The following is a 22773-nucleotide window of genomic DNA, read 5'->3' as shown; positions in this document are numbered from 1 at the left end:
TGAAGATCCAAGTGGAAGCTTTGGATTTTCTATCTCATCGGACGCATGTTGGGGAAAATATTCAATTTATAAGTGGCCACAGATGGGTCGATTCCTGACACATTCGAATAACTCCATACAAAGATATCCACATTTCGGTGGAGTAAGGCTTCTATGTTGCTACGTTCCTTCGTCGTTAGCAAAGAGCTAGCATTGGTCGTATGACCTTCCTCATCTGATAAGGTTAAGGGGCGCAACTGATCAGCAACCGGTGGATCTCTCTCTGTCTGCTACTGTAATTGCTATTGACTTTTTGCACTTGATGATTCAAGTTCATCTCCAGCTAGGTCTATTTGCCCGACTTCTACAATCACCTGATAGCATTGTCAAGCAACCAATTGGCTACCAAGCAAGTCCACTTGCCCAACTTCAATGAGGTCACTCACCATTTGATGATATGTGGATCAGATGACTTTCATTTTATGCAATCATACCCATCCTATAATAGTGTTGTATGGTGATAAGTCCTCCACTACTAAGAATCAAACATTTAAGGTGACCAGGCCGACCTAGACGGGAATGATGATATTGTTCAGGAAGACTATTGACGCTCCATTGAAATCGATAAAAATGCGACCAGGATTTTCCAAAGCAGATGGGAAATACCTTATTTGCCTATAGAGTGACATTTGCAGGAGGTCGGCGGAGCTTCTTGGATCAACTAGAATTCTATGCACATCAAAGTCATTAACTACAAGTGTTAGGACCAAGGCACCCTCGTGCGAAAGGATTATCCCGTTGGAGTTAATAGGAGAGAAGGTAATGGGCATGTCTATCGGTCGAACACTGTCATCAGTGAACGTGCACTGAATGGTATGTACTCTCTCTTTGATAGAAACTGCATGAACTAGCCTTCGCCTTCGTCTTTGGGAGTGGTACTTGTCATCTACGAGCCCTCCATGTATATAATTGATGATTACTCTAGGTGTTTGGGAGACGGAGGGGCCCATTCAATTGCTCCTTTTTCGTCTCGTCCGTTGGGGGCATGGACATATTGCTTTAGGTGTTTGACTTTAATGAGCTCTTCTACCAGGTAGTGCAGGTTTTTGCATTGCTCCGTGTTATATCCATGTTCTTTATGATAAAAGCATCGTTGTTTTCGGTCTCACCAGGGTGTATCATTCTTAATTAGTTTTTGCCATCTAAACTTAGGCAGCTCTTGAATCAACAGAAAGAGTTGCTCATAAGAGACAATCAATGGGGTGAGCCTAAGGGGCTACTATAGTTGTGAAAAGCACATCTAGGCTTCGGGCGGCACGACACCACCCTTCAGTACCTCGCCTGAAGGTAGGCGATGCCCCTTCACAAAAGCGCCGCTTAGGCTTGCAAGGCACTTGCCTCCGACAAGGCGCAACGTGGTCCACAAGTGCGCCTCGATCCCCTACCTTTTATTTATTTATTATTCTTCTTCTTCTTTGGCGTCGGGTTGCAGAGGGTAGAAAGAAGCCCTAATTTTTTTATTTTTTTTTAGGACCAAAAAAACGTTGTTTGGACATTTTTATTTTAAAAAAGAACAGGTTAAAACAACGTCATTTTGGAGTATGTTTCTTTAAAAAAAAAGGTCAAAACGATGTTGTTTTGGCCTTGTTTTCCTTTCCAACCCCTTTTTCTAGTTGTTTTCAACCTGACAACCCTCTCATAACCTCAACTATATAATGGAGAAGTGAAGAAGATGAAGAAGATGAGGAAAAATAGGATAAAAATAGAGGAAAAATAGTCACGTACATTTCCGAGACCTCGATATTTTTCTCTTTTCTTCACTTTTCTGCATTTTTTTCCATTATTGTCTCATAACTCTCATTGGCTTTTTTTTTGTTATAAAAAAAATATAAATATTGTATTTTGACAAAAAAATTTTACTAAATAAAAATAAACAAACAAAAAATACTCATGTGCATATTTTTTGTTAATGTGATATGCATATATTTTTTTATATTTTTTTCTTAATTTAATTATAATTATTTTATTGTAGTATAGATAATTTGTTTACACGATGGATAATGAGAGTGAAACTCAAATGGACTCTAGTATAAGTGGAAGAAGAGATCTTGGATGAAAGTATGCTCGTTTGGTTAATGAAAAAATTTTGACCATCATCATATGCATTTTTTGTGATAAAGTAACCAAATAAGGCACATACAGACACAAACAGCATCTTGTTGGTGGATATAGAAATGCTAAAAAGTGTAGAAAATGTCTGAAACATGTTAAAGAATAAATGAAAGAGTATATAAGTTCCAAGAAAAATCAAAAATAGCAAATGAATATGGGGAGCGAAGATGTTAATGAAGATTTGTTTGGTTTGGAAGATGAAGATTTTGGTGAGGAAATTAATAGTAGAATGAATGTCACCAACATTTCTAGTGGAGGTAGTAACCAAGGAGGAAGCGGTGGTAGAATGTTTTCTTCAAAAAAACGAAGACAAAAATGTCCTATGGATCATTTTTTTCACTCCTAATGCAGATATGGTTGTTCAAAATCAAAGGAGTGGGAAAATGAATCAAACTACCATCAATGATGCCTACAAAAAGGAAGCAAGAGAAAGAACTTATATGTTTATCACAAGGTGGATGTATGAGACTGTTATTCTATTTAATGCAGTCACATATCCGAGTTTCCAACCAATGATTGAGGCTATTGGCCAATATGGTGTGGGTGTGAAGGGACCAACTCTTCATGAGGTAAGAGTTACTAACCTTAAGAAAGAATTGGCTCTCACAAAAGATTTGATGAAACATCATATGGTGGAATGAAAAAAAAATGGATGTTCAATTATGTCGAATGGATGGACTAATAGGAAGAGAGAACTTTGGTGAACTTTTTGGTTAATTGTTCAAAGGGAACCATGTTCATGCAATTTATTGATGCTTCTTCAATGATTAAGACAGGAGAAAAGATGTTTGAGTTACTTTTTTTTTTTTTTTTATGAATAAAGAGAAATATATTAATAAAAAGAGGCACTTCAAGGAAGCACCCCAACGTATACAGGAGGTATACAAAGAAAAAACCTTTACCCATAGCCTAACCAATCAACAAAATCTACAACGGAAGTGGGACCAGAAACAAAAAAACCCCTGGTCCACGCCCACAGATTACAAAGTAAAACCGATTTACACCCCTGAATCGAATGCTCTATATTTTCAAAAGCCCTACTGTTTTTTTCCTTCCAAACAATCCAAAAAAGGCACAAGGGTGTTGACCGCCACACTTTCCTCCTTTCCTTTCCCACACAAGGCCCTAACCACCCCAATAACGCCTCTCTTATTGAAGAGAGGAGCACCCACGAAACTCCAAAGAGAGAGAAAAGTAAGCTCCATAAACTTCTGGCCAACCCACAATGCAAGAGGATGTGATCAATAGATTCTTCCTCTACCAAACACAAATAGCATCTATTAGCCAAGGAGAACCCTCTTTTCTGAAGACGATCCAATGTTACAGACTTTTTCCATGTGGCCTCCCAAGCAAAAAAACTTACCCTCGGAGGCACCAAAGAATTCCAAATGATGTTTGCAGGAAATTCTTCTCGTCTTTCCGGATCCAAATCCTTGTAAAGAGACTTAACTGAGAATCTTCCGTCCTTTGCCTTAGTCCAAATTACTTCATCTTTCACATCACTGTAAACCCTCCTCCCTTGCAACCTCAAGAGAAGATGTTCCACCTCGATCACCTCCCAATCATTAATTCTCCTAGAGAACCTAGGAGCCCACACTCCCCCTCCATAATGACTCCATACATCTGCTACCCAAGCCTCCTTATCCAGGGATATAGCATATAAAGAAGGAAAAAGAGAACACAACTTATCATCTCCACACCACTTTTCCTCCCAAAATCTAATCCTCCTACCATTTCCCACAGAATAAACCAAATTGTTACCTACCGCTTCCCACCCTCTCCTAATCGCTTTCCACAACCCAACCCCATAACTTCCTCTCACAACACAGGACCTCCAACCACCCTCTTCTTCCCCGTACTTTGCACTTATGACTTGCCTCCATAAAGCTTCCCTTTCCATCGCAAAACGCCAACTCCACTTACAAAGGAGAGCCTTATTTAGAAACGCCAAGCTCCTCACACCCAAACCACCCTTTCGTTTATCTGAGCAAATAATATACCATTCCACTAAATGAGGCTTCCTTTCTAAGGCCCCACCACCCCAAAGAAAATCCCTTTGGATTCGCTCCAATCTCGAACTCACGCTTCTTGGCATCTGGAACAGGGACATACCATAGATAGGCATGCTGGACAGAGTGCTCCGGATGAAGGTCATTCTGCCCCTCTTGTAGATATAGTGCATTTTCCAAATAGAAAGCCTCTTCCTCAACCTTTCCTCAACTCCGTCCCAAGTAGCCACCTCCTTGAAGCGAGCCCCCAAAGGAAGACCTAAATAAGTAAAAGGAAGCTTGCTGACCTTGCATCCAAACTCAAGGGCCACCTCCTCTACATTCTCCACTCTTCCCACTGCGATGATCTCACTTTTGTATAAATTCACCTTCAACCCTGACATTGCTTCAAACCACATAAGAAGCCAACTCAAATAGGACACCTGATCAATGGAAAGCTCACAAAAAACTAAGGTGTCATCTGCAAACAAAAAATGAGTGATCTCCACTCCTCCCCCCCCCCCCACTGAGTTGCCACCCCGACAAAAACCCCCCCTCATTTGCTCTCTTCAACAAGCAACTAAGTGCCTCCATGACAATCACGAACAAGTAGGGGGAAAGGGGATCCCTCTATCTCAAACCCCTAGAACTTTTGAAAAAACCTAAGGAAGTTCCATTAATAAGGACAGAGAAATTGACAACCCCAATACACCATTGAATCCAGCTGATCCACTTAGCTCCAAAGCCCATCATTTCCATCAACCAAAAGAGAAAACTCCAATTCACATGGTCGTATTCTTTTTCAATATCTAGCTTGCAAAGAATGCCCCATCCCCCACTTTTCTACATTGAATGCATCGCCTCATTCGCAATCAACGAGGCATCCAGGATTTGTCTTCCCTTCACAAAAGCATTTTGGGACTTGGACACTAACTTACCCATCACCTTTTTAAGCCTATTAGCTAACACCTTTGCTAACAACTTATAAAGACTTCCCACCAAGCTTATAGATCTAAAGTCCTTGAGGTCTTCAGCTCCTCCTTTCTTAGGAATTAAAACCAGAAAAAATGCATTTATGTTCTTGACGAACTTGCCCTGATCATGAAAATCCTTGAAAAACCCCATCACTTCCTCCTTCAAAAAGCTCCAATTGAATTGACAAAACGCCATTGTGAAACCATCAGGACCAGGAGCTTTATCCCCATTGAGATCTGATAGAGCACCAAAAACCTCTTCCTCAGAAAAAGGAGCTTCTAACATAGTTGCAGTTTCCTCTTCCAAGACCCCAACCTACTGCCCATTGCATCTAGGCCTCTACTCAGCTGTTTCTGTCAGCAGAGAGTGGAAAGCTTGAACCACACCTTCCTTGATGTCCCTCTTTTCAGAAACCCACGTCCCATTTATCTTGATCTTCACCATGGAGTTGACCCTCTTGTGAGCATTGGCCATTTTATGAAAGTATCCCGTGTTTTTGTCTCCCTCCCTCAGCCATAACTCTCTCGACTTTTGCCTCCAAGATGTCTCTTCCATTACCACCCACTTCTCATACTCCTCCAAAGCTTGCTTTCTGGAATTTTGCTCTTCCGTATTCAACACCCTATCCCCTTCTATTGAATCCCAAAACATCATCCGCTTCAAAGCTGATTCTTTTCTGGCATTCACGTTCCCAAACACTTCTCTATTCCACACCTTCAAGCAGGCCTTAAGCGCTTTCAGTTTTTCAGACAGCGTGAAACTAAAGGAACCTCTGAATTTGAATCCCACCCACCAATTCCTAAGTAAATCCTTAAAACCTTCTTCCTTCAGCCACATATTCTCAAACCTAAAAGGGGAAGGCCCCTTCCTCGTTCCTCCACAGTCCAGCAGAATTAGGCAGTGGTCAGAAACAATTCTGGGTAAAAGACTTTGAATTGCCCCACTGAAATAACGTTCCCAATCCTTTGAAACTATAAATCTATCCAGCTTTGACTGAGTCTGATTGTTCAACCCACCCCTCCATGTGAAAGACCCCCCTTGCAAAGGGAAATCCCTTAATTCCAAATCGTCAATGATCTCTAAAAATCTTCTTATTGCTGACGACAGTCTTGAGATCCTGTTCCTTTCTCCCAAAAATCTAATAACATTAAAATCACCCCCTAAACACCAAGGGTCCTGCCACAATCCCCTGATTGTCCCCAATTCCTCCCAGAAATCCTCCCTCAACCTCCCAATAGCAGGGTCATACACCCCTGTAAAGACCCAACAAAAACCATTCTCCACATTTTTAAATCGGCAAGAAACCGAAAAATTCACAATTTCCATTTCCAACAGCTCTAGAACTCTAGTATCCCAAAAAACTAACACCCCCCCTGCCATACCTCGAGAATAAAGAGCTCCCCACTCCAATGATCTTCCCACCCCCAAGGACCGAACCAGACTAGACGACATTCTTTGGATTTTGGTCTCCTGCAAACAAACCAAATCCGCTTTCTGAGTCTTGATTAGAGATTTGATGAGCCTTCTTTTATCTCTATCATTTTCCTCTCTCATGTTCCAAGAGATAATTCTTAACTTCATTTACCCACAGAGACTGACCCCCCACTCTCTCTAAATAGAGCTCTTCCATGCCCTGAACTTTTAAAATTAATGGAGCACTCCAACCTTTTAAGTTCCCTTACAGACTTTGAGGTTTCAACCTTGACCCTTTTAGCCCCATTCCTCTAATTCTTCTGGTATTTCCTCATGATCCATTTCTTGAGCATATTTAAAATTTCCTCTTCACATCCCGTGGTTGGCATGCCCAAAAAATCACTAAACTGAGCAAGACAAGAGGAGTTCCATTCCTCAACTGACTCTGTTCCATCCACAGTCTACCTCAAAGAGTTTCTTTCATCAATACTCGTCTCTCCGACCAAAACCATGGCCATTTCCTCCCCGGAACAGGCCGCCTCATCCCTTCTGTCAACCAATACCATATTCAAGGGGCTAATGTCCCCATCCACTCCAACCATTTCCGTCACCGATCCACAGTCGCATCTTCAAGACCCATTCGTCGCTCTTTTCCGACAGGAAAGAGAAGAAGAAGAGAAGGCCCGCACCCCCCGAGACCCATTTGCCGCTCTTTTCAGACAAGAAATAGAAGAAGAAGAGAAGGCCCGCACCCCTCGAAACACCAAAGGAGAGAGAGAAGAGGAATACCTTGACGCTTCAGCCTGGAGAACTTCATCGGCGCCTGAGTTCCAAGCTTTCGGCGGCTCGAACCACTCCAGCGGGACAATCGCTGTTGCGCGATCGTCCCCCACGATGAGCCCTAGCGGGTTCTCCACCCCCATGCTGCCCCCCTCACTTAAAAAAGAAGGGCCCCCGAAATGGGCCCGGCCCAATCCTCCCCTCACTTCAAACACAGGCCCAGTTCCCCTCTTATCCTATTGCCTCTCAACTAGGCTTTCCCCCACCGGCTCGCTTGCCCCCTTAGAGTCCCTTGTCATCTCCAAACAGACCCTCCTGCCACCGCCTCCAAAAACGTCCTCGCCTGCAACTACCTTTTGGAGATGGCTGTCCAATCCTTCACCTAAACAGCCACTCTTCCCTCCAGAGCTTGACACGTCTTCTCTACTAGTCTACTCCTGGCCAAGGTCTTTCTCCACTCCCTTGCTCGCGCATGGATCACCACCATCGTCATCTCTAACCTTCGACTCAGGCGACCCTTCACTGTAACTTCTCGGAACAACCATTGAAAATTTTGGGAAGACTTCCCACCACAACTGGATTGAGTAGCACATAGACTCGATCACTAGCTGCAAGGAGCCGGGAAGTCTTCTCCCGCTCGATCTCACTAGGATCCTAGCCCACTGCATTTGGACCAAATTCTCCGAACCTTCATCCACTTCTACGAATTCCCCACAACAGTCCCCGATTTTAATGAGGACTTCACGGCTCCACAAATGCAAAGGGAGACCCAATACTCTCACCCACGACTCCTTATTAGCCTCCTCCTGTACCAAGCACCCAGTCTCATGATGCCATCTTTCCAAACTGATGAGTCTCCCCCTGAATCTTCTAGATCCTCTCATCACCACCCTTTCTGCCTCCAAGACATCCTTAAACTCAAAGAGGATTAAAGACCCCCCAAAAATATGCACCTGCATGCCACATCTCAACTGCCAAGTGCTCCTAGCCCACAACTCCAACACCTGAACCTCTGAAACTAAAAAAGGTCCCTTCTCAATCTTCCCAACCAAGCACCTCCTAAACTTCTCTTCTTTACCTTGCACAACCCCTTCTCCAATCTGCAACCAAATAGTCTCCTCCTCCAAACATTCATTCTTTTTTACTACACTCGCATACGACATCCTCTCACTTCCATTCTTCCCACTTTCAGCCTTTCGGCTGTTCCCAAACACAGCCTGTGGCTCCACCTTTTTCTTAGAAAAAGGAACCACCCCGAGCGCCCTTAAATTCTCAGCCAATATGAACCATCCCCCATGGATTCCTTCTCCTTCTGGGAACACCAGAGATAAACTTTTTTTTTCTACCGTGACCACCTTGCAGAAGATGAACCTTCCAGCCCCATTCTCCCGGCATTCCAGCCTAAAAACCTTCCATTCTCCTTCCACCCTTTGCTCCACCTCGGCAACTCAACATCTCTGCAACAAGCTTCCACTCCTGCCAGAAGGCAGCTTAGACTAAGCTCCCCAAATCTGACCCACCTGGAGTAACCTCTTCCACGCTCCACTATGACCCCTCTCAGACTCCCTCCAAGCCCCTTAATAGAGATCTCAAAGGACTTGGACTCCACTGCAAACCACTGTTTTCCTTCTTCTCTCACTTCCATCCTTCCGACTCCCCTAAGATGTTTGAGTTACTTAACAAATGGGTAGATGTGGACCCTCAATTTTGTCCTCCTAGCACATGTTCTATTAAGTATTTGTTTGGTACTCTATGACAATTCCCTAGTGGCCCATTACTACTCATGTAGTCTATTTTTTCTAAGCCACCTTAAGGACTTTGTTTGAGAGATTTATCTAACCCCGTTGTGACTCTTGGCAGCCCTAATTTAGACTTAGGCTCACTTAGACTTAAGCCCACTTAGGTACCTTAAGCCCATCTAAGTCACTTAGGTCCACTTAGGCACACTTAGCCCATTAGGCATTTTTAGCATGACTTGTTTGATTTGCATAGTTGCATAACTAGTGTGACTTGTATGTTTTTCTTTATTATTTTTATTTTATTTTATCTTGTTTTATTTTATTTTATTATATTACAAGTTTCCTAATTAATATTTTTGGCTTTTTAGGCATGAGCAAATGGGCTACCACCTATTTGGAAGGAATATCACCAAAATTTCAAAGAAAGGAAAGTGGCAGATTTTTTTGGTAGGAGAAAGGAAAGTTTCCTTTTGGAAAAAGGGAGATAGAATAAAAGAAAATATTGGGGGGAATTTTTAAAAGGGGGGACTTTCAACATGCATGGGGAATGGGAGGAGAAAGAAAAGATTTTTCATTGCTTTCGGTGAGAAGACAAAAAACTGGTGTCCATCGGTCTTTGGGGGTTTTTGGAGAAATAAAACCTATCCCGCTTGAAGCTGAGCAATACTTCTCAAAGGTAGGTTCTTCCAAGTACGGTCACATGAAATTCGCATCTTCTCATCTCTATATGATTCTACATTTTATTCTGCAAGTCCCAATGTTATCTTGTTGATTGTTGTGGACATTTAGGACTGATCGTTTCTCTTGTTGAATGTATTTAAACATGAACATGCTCTGTTTTGGCTTCTATTTTTGGTCCTTTTAATCTCTATTGTTAATGGCTGATGTATGGGATTGTCACCGATATTGATATCCAAAAATCGTTCTCTTTTTCTTTGATATCCCCACCTGTTTTTCAAGCCCATTGACAAAACAATGGAATGTGGCTTGGCTTGATTATTCATTCTTTTTTTTATCTCTACGGGGTTCCTTTTTTCTTTGTGATCGTTTCTTCTTTTTTCTTTTTATTTTTCTTGTTTCTTTTTTCGGGTACCCTTTCTGCGTTAGGCGGTAATTTATGGGATTCTTGGAATGGGAGAATTGAGACTGTCTTGGGTAGTAAAAAAATTGGAATGTCGAGATGCATCGTTGATGTCTTAACTAGGGTTTTGCTGGGTTCGGTTGTGTGGTAGAGTACCTACTGGTTTATGGTACAGGTATAAAATCTAGTTTCGATTTTATTTGTTTGAAGATATCTAATAATGATCACTGCAAACAACCTCCTCTTAAAGGCTGAGATACCTCATTGTCCAATTGGAGACGCACGACAATTTAACAAGGACAATGGGCATCCTTGAGGAAGACCCTGTGTTTCATCCAATAGAAATCAATTCAGAAACGTCCTTGTAATGATCGGAAATCGATTCTGAAACCGAAGTAGTCGTGAGTGGCTTTCTCAAGACATCGTTCCTAATTCCCAAAAACATTTCAGATCAGTACAAGACTTCAGGATGGAAATTAACGAATTTCCCATGGCTGCCAAATTCAATACTTTGTTTTGAATAGAATGGTGTCTCGAGAGTTCTGGTATCATGACTCTATGATGTATTTCTTGTCAACAAATCCTCAGGTTATATTGAACAAAGTTCAAAGAAATATCGAGTTTTCGAAACTTGGTGGGACAACATTGATCCAGAAACTTTGCAAATTGTTACAGGAATAAAGAAGATGGAATTCAGTTTCATGCTCTGTCTGACCAATTCTATCATATGCCTGAGCACTACAAACCTGCCAGAGAATAATTCTTTAAGAAGCCTCAATTTAATCCGAGAATTTATGAAGGTTATTTTCTAATAACAATCTTCTGAATCACTTTGGCACAGAGTATGACCCCTTGCCCAATGAACAGAATGCTAACAGTCTTTACTACGATCTTTAAGCCAGTCCTTTGTGTGAAATGACCAGCCTAAATTCAAGACTTATTATTGAATTGATTTGGTCATGAAAGACGAAGTATTGCACTACACATAGGAAACTTCTAGATGGAGATAAGTGGCACAAGTTTGATGATGGTCACATAACAACTAAATGAAGAGAACATCAAATTCGCTACTGCTTATGTGCTCTTCTGGGAGGGTGAGATTCGATAATGTTTCTATAAGCAATGGAGCACAGTTCTATGCAGATTATGAAAATATTTCGCCCCCAGACGTAGATCTTAGGCATGTTCTATACTTCAGAAAGAGGAGCTGTATATTCTGGAATGCATGGCTTGTTTGAAGAAAGGAGTTTGCTGAAGGAAAACTATGCAAGACAATATTCCTGCTTATGCTCCGATCGCTTGTAAAATAGGTGATTACTTAGAACTTGTATTCCCATGATAGAAACTGTTAGTAGGATCAATGACACTGCTGAATTTGTGGTATTACCTGTTTATGTGGGGCAAATTTCATAGACCAGACGATGCCTCGTAGCTTGACTTCGGAGGTGGAAACTAACATGAGAAGTTGCTGAATCCTATTGACTGAGGGTTAATTTCTTATTCTGGGCAATATCCAGATTCCATCCTTTAGTTCGATCATGGTTCCATCTTCTTTGGATGATCAAGAAGAAAATGATTCTGTATCCCAACCTTATGTTCCTAGTCAACAATTCTCCAGTTGAAAGTCCCTGAAAACTGGAAAATTTTGTGGAAGGTTTGAAATGCAATCCTTCTAATTCCTTGTCTGATTCTGTCCATATTACTCTGTTGCCAATTTTGAGAAAGCATTTGGAGTTTCTATATGATGAAGGCCCCCAATTTGCTTCCGATTGCTTAAGATATCTCAATAGATGTTCGCCAGATTTAGTTATGCGGTCAGTTTTCACGATTGAGTATTTACTGATACATGGGTCAGGTTTGAAACCTAGTCTTGAGTTTAGTTGATTCAAACCCTTTTAAAAATAAAATGACTACTGCAGACAACCAACTGCTATGAAGGTTGAGATGTTTGGTGATATGAAAGTTTTATATTAATCCGTATGGCTACAGTTACATGCAATTCAGCAACATTGAGAATGCTTCTACTACATGGCATAACAGTCGCCCCTCTCTTAGTAGTACAATAAGAAAACAGATATAATTGATCAATTTGCCAATAAGAATGAGACACCAAATGTGCATGATGGCATAGAAATTAGTGATGAATGGTTGATTATATTTTTGTATCTTTCATATGTCAGTTCTGGTTCACAGAATATAGAAAATCCCTGAATTTGTTGATTATTTATGGAGTCTGAAGCTGAAGCCCTGTTGAAGCTTCTGCCTTGGCCTAATTTTGCTCAGTTTTCTGAAATGATACTTACTGCTCCACACAATTTGCATCTGATCTACCTTCTACATTGTATTCTCCTCAGAAATTGTTTTCCAGTAATAGCATATTTTAATTCGGAGTTCGACTTGAAGAATTACCACATCCCTGATTATATTCTTGTTCCAGAATCAAAGGTCGAAGCTGTTTCTTATGTACTCGAGTGTCCAGTGATAGTGTTCATCAACTCCAAAAGCAGAGGATCCAACTAGCGAGGGCAATATATAATGATTCAGATGTGTATTTTCTAGATGATCCCTTTAGTGCAGTAGATGCACATACAACTGCAATTCTTTTCTATGAATGCGTCATGGCTGCCCTTGCTCATAAAATCGTCATTCTAGTGACTCATCAAGTGGAATTTCTCTCTGAAGTCAATAAAATTCTGGTTGTGGAAGCTGGACAGATAACTCAATCAGGAAGCTATGAGGAGCTCTTGACATCCGGGACAACATTTGAGCAGCTTGTAAATGCATATAAGAATGCAATAACAATACTGGAATTTCCAAATGATGTACAAGTAGAACCTCAAAAATTGAATCAGAATCTACTAGAGAAGTCTCATGGATTTCTCTCCACCAAAGAAAACAGCGAATGAGAGATTTCTATGAAGGGATTGCCTGGGGTTCAGCTCACCGAAGAAGAAAAAACATAGATTGGTGATGTTCGGTAGAAGCCACAATCTTGAATCATTATTGTATAGGGAATAGAATCTTGTTGCTGATACATTTTCAATTTTAACTGTTACAACAGCATCTGAAGCTATTATATCTTGTGTTCTTAAGTTTATTGAGAACCTGTTGAACCTTGATAACGAATTGGATGATGAAGACATCACTATCAAAAAGTTTCTACTTCCAAACATTGAGACTCTCATCTGCAGCTTGCATTGTCTTTTCCAAAGTTGTAATGTAACAAAAAGGAAATTAGTCAAATATCCTAGAGAAACAGAGCTTAGAATTTTCAAATTGTTTTCAAAATATATAAAGGATCCATTGCAAGCAAGGAAATTCATTGATAACTTGCTCCCCTTTTTAGGAAAGAAAGCTTAGAATTCTGATGCTTGTGTAGAAGCTTTGCAAGTTATTCGAGATATTATACCAGTTTCAGGGAGTGAAACTTCTCCAAAAATCTTGAATGTTGTTTCTCCTCTGCTAATTTTTGTTGGACTAGATATACGTTTGGTTATTTGTGGTCTTCTTGGTGTTCTTGCTGAAACTGACCCTTAGGTTATTGGTCTCTTCTGTTGAATTCTCCGTCCAAATTCCTAAACTTGAAGTGAATAGTGACAATGAAACGCCTGAAGCAATGGCAACATTCATAGTTGATGGTTGTTGGACTAAAGCATGCATTCAGCGCATGATAAACAAATTCCTTTTGAAGCATATGGTAGATGCAATGGGCAAGGAAACTTTTGTTCAGAAGGAATGGGTTGATTTACTGAGAGAAATGGTGAAGAGAATTGATAATGAGAAGAATATTATTTCTTGATTTACTTTACTTTCAGTACAGGTTACAACTCTTATACACAATGGATACCAATCCGATCCACAATTGGAGAACTAACTATAGTAATGCAAATCAATTAATTATCCTATAATAATACATAATCTTGTCAAGTGATTCGGACTCCTAATTATATGCGATTTCATTCCTCAATACTCCCCCTCAAGTTGGTGTGTATGTTGATTACACCCAACTTGCTCAATAGTGTAGAAAATTGCTTTGAACTCAAAGGCTTAGTGAACAAGTCGGCTGGCTGTTCCTGTGTTCGAATGTGCATAGTCTTAACTAGACCTCTCTGTACCTTCTCACGTACAACATGACAGTCCATCTCAATATGTTTTGTACGTTCATGAAAAACGGGATTTGATGCTATGTGGATGGCAGCTTGATTATCACAGAAAAGCTTAACTGCATGTGCATGGTTAACATTTAAATCTGCTAATAGACTTCGCAGCCATGTTATCTCACAATATGTGGTGGCCATAGACCTGTACTCTGCTTCGGCACTTGAGCGCGACACCGTTCCTTGCTTTTTAGTTTTCCATGAGATGGGTGCATTGCCAAAGAAAATACAGTAACCAGTGGTTGATCTCCTTGTGTCTTTGCAACGAGCCCAGTCTGCATCACAATACGCCGTAAGCTCCAACTGTCTTGTGGAAGGCAAAAATATTCCTTGCCCTGGTGTTTGCTTAACGTACCGTAAAACCTTATATGCTGCATCTAGATGAGGCTGCCTCGGTGTATCCATAAATTGACTTAGAATATGCACGGCATAAACGAGGTCTGGTCTCGTGATTGTAAGGTATATGAGGCGCCCAACCAATCTTTGATACTGAGAAGCATCCTTTAACTCAGCTCCATCACCTCGTGTTAATGTCAAGCTCTGCTCAACTGGGAACCGTGAGGGTTTAGCACCTAAGAAACCTGCATCTTCAAGAACCTCTAGAGCATACTTTCGTTGACACAAGACAATGCCCTGCTTGGACCTTGCCACTTCTATGCCAAGAAAGTACCTTAGCTGACCCATGTCTTTTAGTTTAAAGTGACTTGCAAGAAATTGTTTGGTCTCAATGATATCTTGCAAACTGTTTCCTGCTAGTATGACATCGTCAACATAAACTAGTAGGGTTGTGAATCTACCTTGTGTGTTTCGGACGAAGAGTGAATAGTCAGACCAAGACTGTTTAAAACCGGCAGCCTTGAGAGCACTAGAGAGCTTCAAAAACCATTGCCTTGATGCCTGCTTGAGACCATACAATGACTTGTGCAACTTACAAACCCGATGCTCCCTCTTTCGTCCGAAACCAGGAGGCAACTGCATGTACACGTCTTCGTAGAGATCACCGTTAACGAAAGCATTGTTGACATCTAATTGGTGGAGATGCCAACCTTGAATGGATGCAAGACTGAGTAACACACGGACTGTGGTCAACTTGGCTACCGGAGCAAAAGTTTCTCGATAGTCAATCCCTTCAACTTGGCTAAACCCCTTTGCAACCAAACGTGCCTTGTACCGTTCTATGGTGCCATCAGGATTATATTTGATCTTGTAAACCCATTTACAGCCAATGGGTTTCTTATGTGAAGGAAGCGGCACCAAACTCCATGTTTTGTTTGCTTGGAGAGCCTGAATCTCGGTGTTCATTGCTTCTCTCCAACGAGAGTCAAGGACAGCCTGTGAAAAAGACCTAGGTTCTTTTGCTAAGGTAATTTTAACAGTGAAAGCTTTATGCATGGGAGAAAGGCGATCATAAGATAAAACCTGAGACAAGGAGTGAATGGTACCTGAATGAGCAACCTCGCTCGTGGAAGATGGAGGAACGGGCCGTGAAGGGAGGGCTGCCTCAATGTGAAAGTCCTGCAATGTAGTCAGAGTTTTAGTCGGTCGAGATGACCTTTGTGGCTGTGATGGTGAAGGCTGCGAGATGACAGGTGGTGACGTGTTTAGTGAAGGAGGACTGGACGGTGGATCTACATGAGAGGAGGAATGAGAATTATCAAGAGTTGGTTGGGGATGGATATCAACGGAAGAAGTAGCGGAAGGCTGTAGGTTTGAACCCGAGTGATTAAAAGAGATGTGATCATCATCAATATCAGGTGTTTGTGGCAGAGAAGGAAAGAAAGTATCCAAGGATGGAGAAGTGGTGGAGAGACTGTTTTGATAAGGGAACTCTGTTTCAAAAAATGTGACATCACGTGAAATTAACACTTTCTTGTCTTTCAAGCTATAAACCTTGTATCCCTTTTGACCATGAGGATAGCCAATAAAAACACTTTCAATAGAACGTGGATCAAATTTGCTAGGCCGTAATGGATGAGTGGAAACAAAACAGCGACAACCAAATACGCGCAAATGAGAATAATTTGGTGATTTGTGGAATAATTTTTCAAAAGGTGTTTTCCCTTGCAAAAGAGGTGTTGGTGTCCTATTGATTAGATAGGCAGCAGTGAGTATGGCATCTCCCCAGAATGGCTTAGGCAAATGAGATTGAAAGAGGAGAGCACGGGCAACATTTAGCAAGTGTCTGTGTTTACGTTCAACAACCCCATTTTGTTGAGGCGTGTTAATGCAACTAGTTTGATGCAAAATGCCTCTGGAAGAGTAAAATTGTGTGTGTTTAAATTCTGGACCATTGTCACTTCTAACAATTTTTACTTGGCTACCAAATTGGTTCGCAACTAGGTTAACAAAATGAACAAGCAAGGAACGTGCCTTTGATTTGTGATGCATAAGATAGACCCAAGTGCTTCGTGAATGATCATCAACAATAGTCAAGAAATATTGTGCTCCAGAAAGAGATGGGACATGGTAACCACCCCATATGTCCACATGGATTAAATCAAAACAAGAATCACTAGAAGAAACGCTTAAGGGAAAAGGTGTCCGAGTGTGTTTAGCCAAAGGGCAAATAGAACAAGTGCTCGCATCAAGAGTTTTATTTTGCAAGAAGGGAAATAATACAGATACTTTGTTGGATGGATGTCCAAGCCTTTGGTGCCACAGGTCTTGTGTCTTGGTGTTCACCACATTGCATGTTCCTTTCCTTGGCAAATTGAGGCAGTAGAGCCCCTCACTTTCAGTTCCCATCCCAATCATCTTCCCCGATTGAAGGTCCTGTATGAAACAAACTTGTCTGAGAAATATGGTGACATAGAATGAGTCAAAAGCAAGTTTGCTAATGGAAATGAGGTTGAGATAAAACAAGGGAACACAAAGAACATTATGAAGGACAAATTGGGTAGAAAATGACACAGTGCCAATATGAGAAACATGCACGGAAGTTCCATCAGGTAATTTCACTATGCGATTGTGCACAGGCTGAAATGATGTAAGGAAAGAAGAATCACAAACTATATGATCACTAGCCCCACTGTCTAGGATCCACATTGTATCCTTAATATCACGTGAAAGAGCAAATACTCTACCTGATAGCTCCTCATAGTTAGGAACATTACCAACAAGATTAGCTGAGGCCTGCTTGGTTGCATGCAACATCTCTAGCATCTGGTGACCATCACTGTGGCTGGTAGCTGCTGTTTTGATTTTGCTTAGGAGCCCCATCATTTGTTGACATTCACTTTGAGACAATGGAAAATTGGTCACATCCTCCTTGCCCTCATTTAACGTAGCAGCATGATTGACTTTTGATCGTCCTTGACCTCCTCCCATTGTATTCTTCCTCCTACGGCAATAGTCATAAGTATGACCTTTACCACCACAGTAGGTACATTTGAGATGTGCCCGGCAATTCTTTGTACTATGATTGGTCATGTTGCACTTTTCACATTTGACTTCCCTTTCTGTAGTATTAGGATCTTGATCAAGTTTCCTGACCGAAAATGCAGACGCCTCATTTGGTACGGCAACCTTTCCATTGGAAGCTTCTGCTTGTTTCCCATGACGCAAGGCCATGGCATATGCTTTGTTCACAGTAGGGAGTGGATCCATTCCGATTATATTGCTCCGAACGGTGGCGTAATTGTCACCGAGTCCCATCAAGAATTTCATGGTCTTCTGTGTCTCCATATAAGTCTTAACCTCAGCTGCTGTAGCACAAGTGCAAGGAGGAAAACCACAAAGTGCATCTTTTTCATCCCAAAGTCCCTTAAGTTTGGTGAAAAAGGACGTAACAGTACCTGTTCCTTGTGCACACTCATGAATAGCATTCTCTATGTTGAACAATTGCACTATGTTAGTATGTGAAAATCGCTCCTGTAGTTCAAGCCACATAGTTCTTGCATCTTTGCAGTGGATAACACTGTTGGAGATTTCTTTCGATATGGCTCCCAGCAGCCATGTTTTGACAAGGATGTTGCAGCGATCCCATTGCTGTTGTTCATTAGGGTTGTGGGTTGGCCTGTTGAGGGTGCCATCTACAAACCCCTTCTTATTCTTGATAGTGAGTGCCATGTCCATTGACTGAACCCATGTTGTATAATTATCTTCCATTAATGGTTGTGAAACGAGGACGGCGCCTGGTTGATCCGAGTGATGGAGGAAAAGTGGATGATTAGAATTCTCCCATGGTTCTGTGGTCCTTGATGGGTTCGAGTGCTTGCCATGCTCAACAAGCTTTTGTGCATCGTCACCAGCCATGAGGTATTGTGTTGATATGGAATTCTAGGTTCTCAAGATCGATTGCTCTAATACCATGAAGAGAATTGATAATGAGAAGAATATTATTTCTTGATTTACTTTACTTTCAGTACAGGTTACAACTCTTATACACAATGGATACCAATCCGATCCACAATTGGAGGACTAACTATAGTAATGCAGATCAATTAATTATCCTATAATAATACATAATCTTGTCAAGTGATTCGGACTCCTAATTATATGGGATTTCATTCCTCAATAAATGGTGCTAAAGCTTCCAGAGGTGCTAAATCTTCACTCCTTCAGGATCTTGTATTATCTGAAGGTATTAATAAAGTTGGACCAATGGAAGATGTTGTGAAGGCTCTATTTGCCTAGGGGCTCCATCTAACTAGTTGATATAGGTTTTCTGAATCAGATGATCATGGGAATGGCCAAATTTGGGATTTCCGTAAAGTAAGATTACAATTATTGCAGTTTAGAGACATGCTAGAACATTTCTTGGGATAAATATGGGTAGGTTCTCTGTGAAGGAATACAACAAATTTCGCATTATGCTTATCAATGAAGCTGCTGCTGCACTTCAATTATTGCAGTTTAGAGACATGCTAGAACATTTCTTGGGATAAATATGGGTAGGTTCTCTGTGAAGGAATACAACAAATTTTGCATTATGCTTATCAATGAAGCTGCTGCTGCACTTGCTGAAAGTGGAAAATTTGGGGCCTTAAACCTCCTTTTCAAGCGTCATCCTTATACACTCATTTCTTCCATGTTGGAAATTTTAGCTGTTGTGGACCCCGCATTTTTAATGATGTGTTCCCACTCGATCGGCGAGACTCGCTTTTCGATTATTTAGGTGAAAAATATGATTTTTAGAAAAGACTTGGAGTCGCCACTTACTTTTATTTATTTTTGAAGGGGAAAACAAGTAAGAATAAAACCCCTAAATGGACTCCTGATTTTTTTGGAAAAGCTGTCTGCGAAAAACCTGAGTCTGGGTTCGAGGATCAGGTTACTTATTGGGAAGGTACAGTAAAGACCGTAGCACCCCTCTAAGCCCCTAAAAAAAATGGGTCTCTACTAAATAAGGTGAACCAGACATGACAATTAACTAGAAGATCAACGGATACCAAAACGATCATAGTTCAAAAATAAGTCATGATGACGAAATGATAAATGAAGTGAGAGTGAGAGTGTACCTTAGTAGTAGGTAATAAAGCGCTGTCATGAAAACAAGGTTAGTGTACAATGACAAGTGTAAAAAAAAATCTCACTCAAAACCAAATCAAAATCAAACAAAATGGAGAGCACAACTTACTTGAATTATTTTTCAAAAAAAAAAAAAAAAATGTTATGAATGTCAGGCCCCCACCAAAGCCCAATTAATTTTTTCCATGAATTAATTCTCATAAATTCCATCATTTTGGAATTATGAAAGCTTATTCACTTTTATAAAAAAATTTGAAAAAAGGAATTTTGAAAATTAAATTTGAAATTTCGGAAGTGTGGAATTTGATTTTTTTTTTTAAAAAAAGTGAGCTTGAAAATTTTGGAAGTCTCTTTGAGAATGGTATTTCAAAATAAATAAATAAATAAATAATTTAAAATAAAATTAAATAATAAAAAAAAACAATAAATAAATAATAAATAAAATAAAATTTGGAATTTTGGAAAATGGGAATTTTGAGAATGGAATTTTGAAAAATTAAATTAAAAAAAATTTGAAAATTTGGAAGGATTATTTTTGAAAAATGAAATTTCGGAAAATTAAATTTTAAAAATTGTAAATTTGGAAAATTAAGACTTCGAGAATGGAATTTCGGAAAATTAAACTAAAAAAAATGAAATTTTGGAAAATTATTTCGAAAATATAAATTTATGGAAAATTGGAATTTTTGAAAATCGAAACGTGAAGATCAACGTTTTAAAAATTATATTTTTTTGATGTATGAGAATAAAAATAAAAATAATAAATAAACAGATGGTACGTAGTCGGTGAGAATGGGGGTCAATCTTCACTATTTTTCGATAGCCTCCGGAAAGTAAATTTTACTAGAGACTACCAAAGCAATAAACTATTCAAACTTAGATCAAATAAGCTAACCAGATACCCACCAAGAATTAATGTCAAATATTCAAGAAACACATCTATTAAGAATAACAATCAAGAATTAGCATGAAATCAATTAAACACACAAACACATCTAGACTGATTAAAATGAGTCAAATTAAATCAAAGCAAACAATAATTTTCAAACATAGAATTAACTTTATTAATGAACTAATATTATATAAAATACCTAAATCGAATAGATGTGCGAAACTAAATCAAAGTAAACTAAAGGCATGAATTTTCAAAAATAGAATTGATTTTATTAATGACCTAAAATTATACAAACTCCTAAAATAATTAAAATGAATCAATTTAAACGAAAGGAAATTAAAACAAAATATGAATTCAGGGAATCTAATTTTGAAATAAACTTACATTATTAAAATAAAATCTAGGCTTAAAAACAATTAAACATTAATTAAAGTCAATCTAAACTTAAATTCTTAACACACATGATCAATTATTTTAACAAACTAAAATTTTACCTTAACCACAAATTAAATAAAAAAAAAAAAAAAAAAAACCACCTGAGACTAAATTTCTAACCTACAAAATTAAACTCATGATCAAATGGATAAGTTGATGACACAAACAAATAAATATGAATGCAATAAAATATGAATGAAACGAAATACGAACTCAAGGAATTAAATAATTTTTATTTTTATTTTTATTTTTAATAAACTTACATCAGTAAAATAAATTTGAGCTTAACAAACATTTTTATCACTAATCAAGGCAAGTTTAGAATATAATACTTAACACATAAAAATCAATCATTTCGACATACTATAATTTTAACTAAACCTAAAGCCAATTCAAACCACCTTCACTAGATTTTTTTTTTTTTTTTTAAACTAAATTTTTAATCCATAGGTTCAATCTCATAAATAAATAAATAAGTTACAAAGCATTAAATTAGTAGCAAATAAATAAATAAACAACTAATAATTAAATGAATCAAAACTAAATTAAATAAAAATCAAACCATATATTTTTTTTCTTAAAGTAAAACTACATAAAAAAATTATATTTTCCGAATTTAATATAATAAACCAAAAACTAACCCTAAACACAATTCCCGTATTGTCATATTAAAATGAAACAAGTATATGCCGGCACTAGTAATAAAGTTCAATCCACTTACCTATTATAATAATAATTCCACTAAAGAAAAATATCCAAACTTGACGTGTAAAAAAAAAGGGTAAAAATAGCAATAAGAAAAATAATAATAAAATCCACCACATGAGACCACAACTGGGCCACGCAACAGTCACTAATTTATTCAAAAAGAAAACTTGAAGTGCCTGCCACTTATGGGAAATACCATGCCACCATTGACTTTTCATCATAGTTTATTTAAACTTTCTTATGTCCTTAGTGAGTGGCCTCTTCTGGAAGACGGAGAACGAAGCTCCATTTCTCCACTAAAGCAACAGCCCGCAGCCCATGTACACCTGGCAGCACACAAATCACCATGTAGAGCCTCATTCCTCTTCCTAAAAGGCAGCAAGAGACTCGCGACATGCTTAAAAACATCATGACTGGGTGTCACATGGCATTTGCATGGAGCTTCGTTTACATGGGTATGAATATGGATGGGAAGAAACGGACACGAAATGGGCATGAGCGTGGGATGAGAAAGATGTAGCCATGCATGGAAACATCCAAACCCACTTTCCACCTCTAGGAACATCAAATTTGAAGGTCAAACAACGTGCACTCATTATGCTGAAACTCTACGTGCCGTCCTGGTATTTTAAAATCTCACGGGTTGTCCTGACTTGACTCACCAGGCCTTACATTCTTCCACAACACGAATTCAGCGGGATTTCGCTTCCTTGAATCAACATCAACCCGTTCACCAGCCTTATTATTTTCCAACGGGTATGAGTCATGAGAAGTTGGAGCTAGGTATAGGGGGGGGGGGGGGGGGGGGGGGTATCATATAAGCATGGACCGTTCATGGGACTCCTTGGCAATATGTCACGAAGCGCCGCTTTTACCAAGACTTGAAAAGAAAGCTTTCAACCATCAAGCTGGGGAGGGTTCCTCCTTCAACGTATGGTCAGAATGGAAATGACATCAAAATGGCTTTCTTCATTTGGACTCT

General features: G+C 39.5%; 1 long non-coding RNA gene across 1 annotated transcript; it reads left to right on the top strand.

Annotated features, from left to right (window-relative positions):
* The first annotated feature begins 9450 nt into the window (after positions 1 to 9450).
* On the top strand, positions 9451 to 13299 carry LOC104882116 (uncharacterized). Its single transcript, XR_787887.3, has 2 exons — positions 9451 to 9722; positions 12565 to 13299. It is a non-coding gene; the product is annotated as an uncharacterized LOC104882116 (long non-coding RNA).
* The last annotated feature ends 9474 nt before the right edge of the window (positions 13300 to 22773 follow it).

Source organism: Vitis vinifera, chromosome 16 (assembly GCF_030704535.1).
Source record: "Vitis vinifera cultivar Pinot Noir 40024 chromosome 16, ASM3070453v1".
Classification (NCBI taxonomy): Eukaryota; Viridiplantae; Streptophyta; class Magnoliopsida; order Vitales; family Vitaceae; genus Vitis; species Vitis vinifera.
Note: the sequence above shows the minus strand (reverse complement) of the source record. Positions and strands in the feature narration are given on the sequence as shown.